The sequence below is a fragment of the Neltuma alba genome, unplaced genomic scaffold (assembly GCF_004799145.2).
Source record: "Neltuma alba isolate B1F8T4 unplaced genomic scaffold, ASM479914v2 tig00012782_pilon, whole genome shotgun sequence".
NCBI classification, from domain to species: domain Eukaryota; kingdom Viridiplantae; phylum Streptophyta; class Magnoliopsida; order Fabales; family Fabaceae; genus Neltuma; species Neltuma alba.
The window spans coordinates 1-7,659 of NW_021637186.1; the positions used below are offsets into that span (position 1 = coordinate 1).

Here is a 7,659-nt window from a genome sequence, read left to right on the forward strand (position 1 = left end):
TTACATTGCTGATTATTGTTAAGCTTTCTTCTTTAGAACCAACTAGGCCCTCAAGTAATAAGTAAGCCTTTCACATCAAGAATGGCTTCTTGGAATTCAGTACCCCTCCATGTTTGTTACGAAGTGTGGGTTGGCTTGTTTTTACTTTGTGGTCTACCAGCTTCTACCCGCAAGTCATATTAAAATTATCACAGGAAAAGGTTTTCAACAAAACACAAATCTACTTTTACCTTCCTTACCTTTTTATCATTGGTTTTACTATCTTTCTTTTAGCCATTCTAATTTGGTTCATCTTATGGGTTTCGAATTATTTCAGTGTGGTGGGATTGAATTTTGATTTTGAGGCATTGAATCTGACCAAGCACACCTGCTATCTAATATACAATGCATCTTTGTACTTCAGCTCTACTATTCAAAAGCAGTATAAAGATAAATATGGTCATAATGAGGTTAGATCATATATAATCCAACAATAAATGCTAATTATCATAGCTTCAAATTTTGATATTATAAAAAAACTTTTTTCTCATTTACCATGTATGCTTCAGATGATACCCGTAGCAGCAAATGATGTTGCTTTCTCATCCCATGCTGTCCTACTCACAATTTTTACCATATTCCAGATGGCAATCTATGATGTTAGTACCTTGCTTTCCTTTCCATTGAGATCTTCGTACTTTTTTATGTTTGTTATTTTTCTTTGTTGTCACCAATGGTTAAAATTTCTTCTTTTTCATATTGTAGCGTGGAAATCAGAAGGTGTCAAAAATAGCTTGTGGGCTTCTGTTTGTTGCTTGGTCAGTTGCTGCAATATGCTTCTTCATTGCTTTGTCTAATCATAATTGGCTTTGGCTTCTCTCAATATTAAGGTATCTTTTATTCTTTCTTAACTACACACTAATTTTCTTTTTCCCACTCATATGGATACATAGAATAGAATGTTCATTTGTCATCGATATCCTTCTAATAAATTTTGTTGAAATTCACTATTTTGCAGTGGCATTCAAGTTTGTGCGACGGTTATAAAATATCTGCCCCAGGTTAGGATCTATTGTTTCCATTTTCTTTTCAACTGTACATTGTTTTTGAAATTTGTGTTAAAAAGGAATATGTTTATAGGCTGTGACGAACTACAAGAGAAAGAGCACAGAAGGGTGGAGCATTGGAAATATTTGCTGGACTTTTCTGGAAGCATAGGAAACTATGCTCAAATGGTTGTACAATCCATAGATCAAGGTTTGTATTAATAACCCGCAGTTATATGAAGCATGAATCGTTCTGACTTAGTAATCTCGTACTAATTGAATGTCAAATCTCAGGTTCTTGGGTAAATTTCTCAGGAAATATAGGAAAACTAATGATTTCTCTGGTATGGATCATCACTCTCTTATATAGACATCAGTTATAATATGCTCCTCCGGTTTTAAATATAAGACCCATTTTATAGTATAAATTACACTACAAAATAGGTGTTATATTTAGGACTGGAGAGAGTACAATGACAATGAAGAGTTGTTAATGGTGATATTACAATTTGATCTGTTTTCAGGTTTCTGTATTCTACAACATTTTGTTCATAATCCAACATTATATATTATATCAACGAAAAATAGTGTCAAACTCGGAGACCCCGCCTGAAGTTGAGATCGACAAGTCTTCGATATACCAGCGATGAAGATTGTGGAGGATTTAGCGTAGTTCAGAATATCCGAGAAAATTTCATTTTTATGATGTTATGTATGTCGTGACAATTTAAGGGCTACCCTTGAATCAATTTGCCGGTGATGACATTTATGAATGTACTCCCTCCAATTCAAAATATAAGCTAAACTTTATCCATTACGTTTATCAAAAAACTAATTAAAATCAATTTAAAACAATAAACGTGTAAGGCATATATTTGTTTTTCCTAATATACCATTATTAAAGAAGACAATAAGTAAAAAATGTAATAAATGAATTAAAGAGGAAAGAGAATATATGGGGGTAAAATTGAAAAAAACTCATTAAATGCTTGGACAAAAGTGAATGTTAGTATCTTAAAAAAAAAAATCAACATCTTTAAGAAAATTTAGCTTATATTTTGAACTGGAGAGAGTAGCTAGTTATTTGAGTAAAATAATTACCAATAAATACCTAATTTAAAAACTTTACTTGTGATCAATTACTTAAATAATCAATAAATAAGAGAAAGAAAAAGAAAAGAAAATAAACATGATTAAATTATCTCGGTTCAATTACTATCCACTTGAAAAAGTGATGTGAAACAAGAAAGAAAATTGAGAAATTAAAGAGAAAAGAAGAGAAATTAGGAAAGAGCAGGAAGAAAGAGAAGAAAGCAAAAAAAAAAAAAACCTGAAAAGGAAAAAGTCTGTAAAATTCAATCGTACTGACTTCAAAATGAAACCCTAATAATATTTAGCGATTTTCGTGCTGCATGTATATCATAAATTTGGGAAACTGTCTTTTGAGCCGAAATTAATAAAACATAAGATGAAATGAACAAAAGTGATGTTTGTGTGTCTGTCAATAATATTTTTAATATTTTATTTTACTAGTTTGTTACTATTTCAATAATTATTTTAATATTTTGCTTTATTTTTTCATTTATCTTGTCATTGTATGAGTTTTCTTATCTCCTCAAATGCACAAGGCATTTCATTAAGTTTTTTTTTTTTAATTTAACGTGTGAGATCATAAACCACCCCGATTATTGGATTTAGTTTTACTTCAGTAAATAATTAATAGTGAACCTCCGCGCCAAGCTCTCATGCATGCATCTCCTCTAATTTATTAAAGGCTAATTAATGATCATTAATTTTTTATTTTTTTATTTTTTAATTAAAATTGCCAGTTAAATACTCCTAACATTTATTTTTGGCAAGAGGAAGAGGAAGAGAAATCGAGAATACAATAAGTTGAAAAAAATTTTGGGAAAAAAAAAAAACAGAGAGAAAGCAAAGTAAAGAAAGGAAATATTTACTTGTTGGGTTCTCTTATTTGTAATTATTAGCTTTGGAACAAGGCCTTGAAGCGCATATTTGCTTTATATCTTGGCTGTTTTGTTTCCTCTACATAATGTTAAGTATCTTTTTTATTTTATTGCTTATGTATCATTTTGCCAACTTTGCACTGCAAGTGCACGAGTTTCGCACTGCAACCACACATGTTTCGCATTGTAATTGCACAAATCGTGACATAATAAAGTAATGAGAAAGTATCATTTTCACAAAAATGTGGCTTCAAAACTCAGTTAAGTTTGATTCTCAGTCTTTGATCTGATTTGAGTGACACGAATATTAAGAGTGAATTTTCAAAATGTTGGTTAAAATTAGTTCAAGTCAATAAAAATGTAAAAAAAAAATGTTTTGCCAAAAATACCCTATGTGGAAGAGACATAATGTGCAGTGGAGAGAGAATATGTGAGAATTAAATAAAATAATATGAGTAATATGAATTATTAAATGAGAGCAAAATAGTAAATCAAAAAGCAAAATTTGAGACAACCTCTAAATATCTCTCAAAAAATAAACATATCACACTGAAAAATTATCTCTTATATAAATAGAAACAAAAGGAGTATTCCCTCCGTCCCTAATTATAAGATCCTATTTTTTGAATTGATTTGCCCCTTTTTATAAGGTCCCCTTTGAGTTTGTCTAAACATTTAATGCATTGTTATCTATTTTAACCCTAATAAATTTCATATATTGCATTGAAGACAACATTCTCTCTCTATTTATCTTATTATTACTCTCTTACATTTATTAAGGGTATATTTGAAAAAAATTATATTTATTACATATTAATTGTTTTTAACTAATTTTAACTGTTTTCTTAAAAAATACAATTTGACTAAAAGGTTTTTATAACTAGGGACAGAGTAGTAATTAATAATGAACATCTCCCCCAAGCCATAATATAGTGCATGCATTTCCTCTAATTTAAAAGCTAATTAATGCTCCTTAATTTTTTTATTTTTTTACTAAAATTGTCAGTTAAATCATTTATTTTCTGCAAGAATATTTACATGGTGCATGCACCAAGAGCAATGCAGATAACGACCTCACATGCATTTATTGAAAGCATGTGGCAGTTGGCAAATACAAACGGGGGCCACAGAGTCCTCCTTTAAAGAGCACACAATGCCCCGTCACTTTCTTTGACTTTCTTTTTTCACATCTTTCGAGAATTTAATTATAATTTATATTTTTTATTTTTTATTTCTAATTAATCATATGCCTTCTTGTTCTCTTTTTTTTACTTATTTTTTGTGTGTGTCATTTTTCATTCTCTCTCTCTTCCATTTATCCTCTCCATAAAGTAAAGTATTTAAGAAAAATAAGTTGCATAATATATATTTATTATTTTTAACCAATGTTAATTAACTTTTTGAGTTGTATAATTAATTGACCCAAGGTTTTTTTTTAATTTAGTTATTATTTGATGTTTATGTTTTGAACTGAAAGGAGCATCGCTCCCTATTTTGTTGAATTTATTATCACTTTATTATCATTTAATAAATAGTTTATGTCACTTTGGTCCTAAATGTAAATCATTTATAGGGAAAAGTTTTGGTTCTACATATAAGTCATTTTTAGTATATTTAATACTTGTTTTTCAATTTTACCTTATTTAATTCTCATTAAAAAAAGAAAAAGAAACGAGAGATAAGAGAATGTGATTTGTAAAGGTAAAAGAAGGATAAAACTCTAATAAGGATGTATTACAAGTGAATTACTCCTTTGGTCCTATTTGTAAGGTAGAGAGAGAAGATTTTTTTCTTATTTATAAATTATTTCATTAAATTTTTTAATGTGAAAGTATTATTTTATTCTTCATTTATTATGGTTTAAGTAGTTATCTCTTTTGAAAGGTGTATATATTAAATATGAGTAAAGTTAGAAAATTATTACATTTTAATAGAGAGTTAATGCATTTTAAGGTTTTCTTTAGTTTGTGTGAAATATATTAGAAGTGCTTTATAAATAGTACCAGAAGAGTACATGTTAAGGACCAAAGTAGTAATACTCCCTCTAATCCAAATATAAGTCATTTTAACCAATTTATTACTATCAAAAAGTGGTAGCTAATTCATTAAATGTGTTTCAAATTGAAATTTTTTCCAACTTACCCATATTAAATGAGGTGGTAAAAAAAATAGAAAAACACAATGTCACGTTTAAATATTAATTACAATAATAAAATTGACCAATAAGCATTAATTTAAATCACTTGTAACTCTTACGTGCCAAGGAATACATTAAATTGATGCAATTTTCTAAACTTTCCCTTATTAAAATTTTTTTTCTCTTTATATTTACAAATCGTTCTCACCTTTGTTCTCTTTCCCTGCTTCCAACAAAAATTAAATTGAAAAATTGAAAAATGAACATTAATAATCTTGTAGGTAACTGATATTTTATATTAATTTTTCCCCTACAAATGACTATACAACGGGGGTGGTATGACTTTTATTACCATTAATCAAATTTGAATTGGAGTAGTTAGTTCCATAAGCTGTCACAGTTTATTCTAGTGGCTGGAACCAATTCCTACCGGTAGGGGTGGAAACAGGCCAGGCCAAGTCAGGCCTCACCCTTAACAGGCCTGGCCTGTGGTGAGGCCTGTTAGCCTGAGCCTGGCCTGCGACCTGTGAAAGGCCTTTTAATAGGCCTGAGCCTGGCCTGGCCTGTGGCCTGTTAAGAGGCTTGTTTTCTTTAACAAATTTTAAACACACATAAATCAATTCAAAATTATAATAATTCAACCTAATTGATCTAAAATACATACAAAAATATGAAATTAACACAATTTGTAAAACATGTCCCCTTATGCCCAAAAAAAATCTAATATGAAAAATTATTAGAAAACATAATTTCACTCTTATATAAAAATATCATTTCATCCCATCTCTAGTATACAAATTAGTTGATGACCAGATCTAGTTTAAAATATGAAACATCCTTAATTCCTTTTATATTTTAAATTTATCATTTATTCAAACTAATTTACTCACAAAATGATATTTGATCCTGTTGTTACACATGGTTGTTTTAAAAAAAATGTTACAATTATTATAATTTATTTACTTATTTAAATTAATTAAGTAACTATTATAATAAGAATTAGATTGAGCACACATATATACGGTCTAAAACATAATAGGTCAATTATATATATATATTCTATATAAGATTAATATGAAAAGCATGGATCAAATAAATGAATGATGCTTTTACTTTTTTTTTTTAATGCACTCATATTTTCTTTCTCTATTCAAATATGTGTCATTATACATACATAAATTATTTTTATTATAGAGAATGAAAATGAAATGAAGCATGCAATAGGCTCTAGATAACACGTTTATGTGGATGGAGTTTTCTCAATTAACCAATCAGAATAGCAGATTCCCTCCTATCAATTTACAATTTTAACCTCAAAAAAAAAAAAAGATAACAGGCCCAGGCCGCCTGACAGGCCTAACAAGCTTACTATCAGGCCTGAGCCTGGCCTGATAAAGTAAACAGGCCTTTTTACAGGCCTGAGCCTGGTATGATATCTAAATAGGCCAAGCCAGGCCAGGCCACAGGCCCCTGACAGGCCGCCTGGCCTATTTCCACCCCTACCTACCGGTAAGTTTCTTGCTCCAAACAAAAATATCAATATATATGCTTGTGGAAATCAAAAAGTGTCAAAACTAGCTTGTGGTATTGTGGCAGTTGCTTGGTCAGTTGTTGCAATATATATGCTTCTTCATTGCTTTGTCTAAACAGTATTGGTTCTGGCTTCTCTCTCAATATCAGGGTACAATATATGCTTTCTTAAGTAAATAATTTTTCCTTTTACGATTGTATGTTATACATAGATTAAATTAAATGAATGATGTGATGAAGCATGCACATGTAGAGTTGGAATGGATTTCCTTTTAAAATTGTATGTTATACAATTTTCGAGTGGCATTCAAGTTTGTATGACCATCATAAAATATATTCCCCAGGTAAGGATTTATTTTATTTTATATTCAACTTTAGTTTTTATAATTTATGTTACAAGAAATACATGTTTATAAAGCCTTCTTGGGAGAAACATATGTATACTTTCAATTGATCAAAAATTCAAAATAAATAACCTCCTAAGGGAGTGTCTTTTTTTCCCCCAGAAAATGGCTTTAATTTGCTCCTCTTGAAAATTGTTCTTCGTTTAATTTGTTTGGTTGGCATACTATTATATATCATTAATGACATCCCCGTTGAAGTTCTATTATTGCAGGCTGTGATGAACTTCATGACAAAAAGTACAGAAGGTTGGAGCATTGGTAATATTCCGTTGGATTTTTCTGGAGGCATAGGAAACTATATTCAAATGGTTATGCAATAACCTATGGATCAAGGTTTGTCACAATACTTACAAAATTTCAAATATAGTAAAACTTACACTGACAAAATTTCAAATCTCATCAGGTTCGTAGGCAAACTTATCTGGAAATATAGGAGAAGTAATGGTATCTCTGGTATGGATATATAATTCTCTTACCCTAACATGTATGGAATGAGAGCATTGAAGTGTGAATATGATCCAATTTGATGATATCAGGCTTCTACTATTTTTGACATTCTGTTTGTGATCCAAAATCAATCAATCATCAACTATATT

General features: G+C 29.7%; 1 pseudogene; it reads left to right on the top strand.

The window, feature by feature from the left end:
- The first annotated feature begins 81 nt into the window (after nt 1-81).
- Nucleotides 82-1,675, top strand: LOC114730912 (cystinosin homolog; annotated as a pseudogene).
- Nucleotides 1,676-7,659: the final 5,984 nt, after the last annotated feature.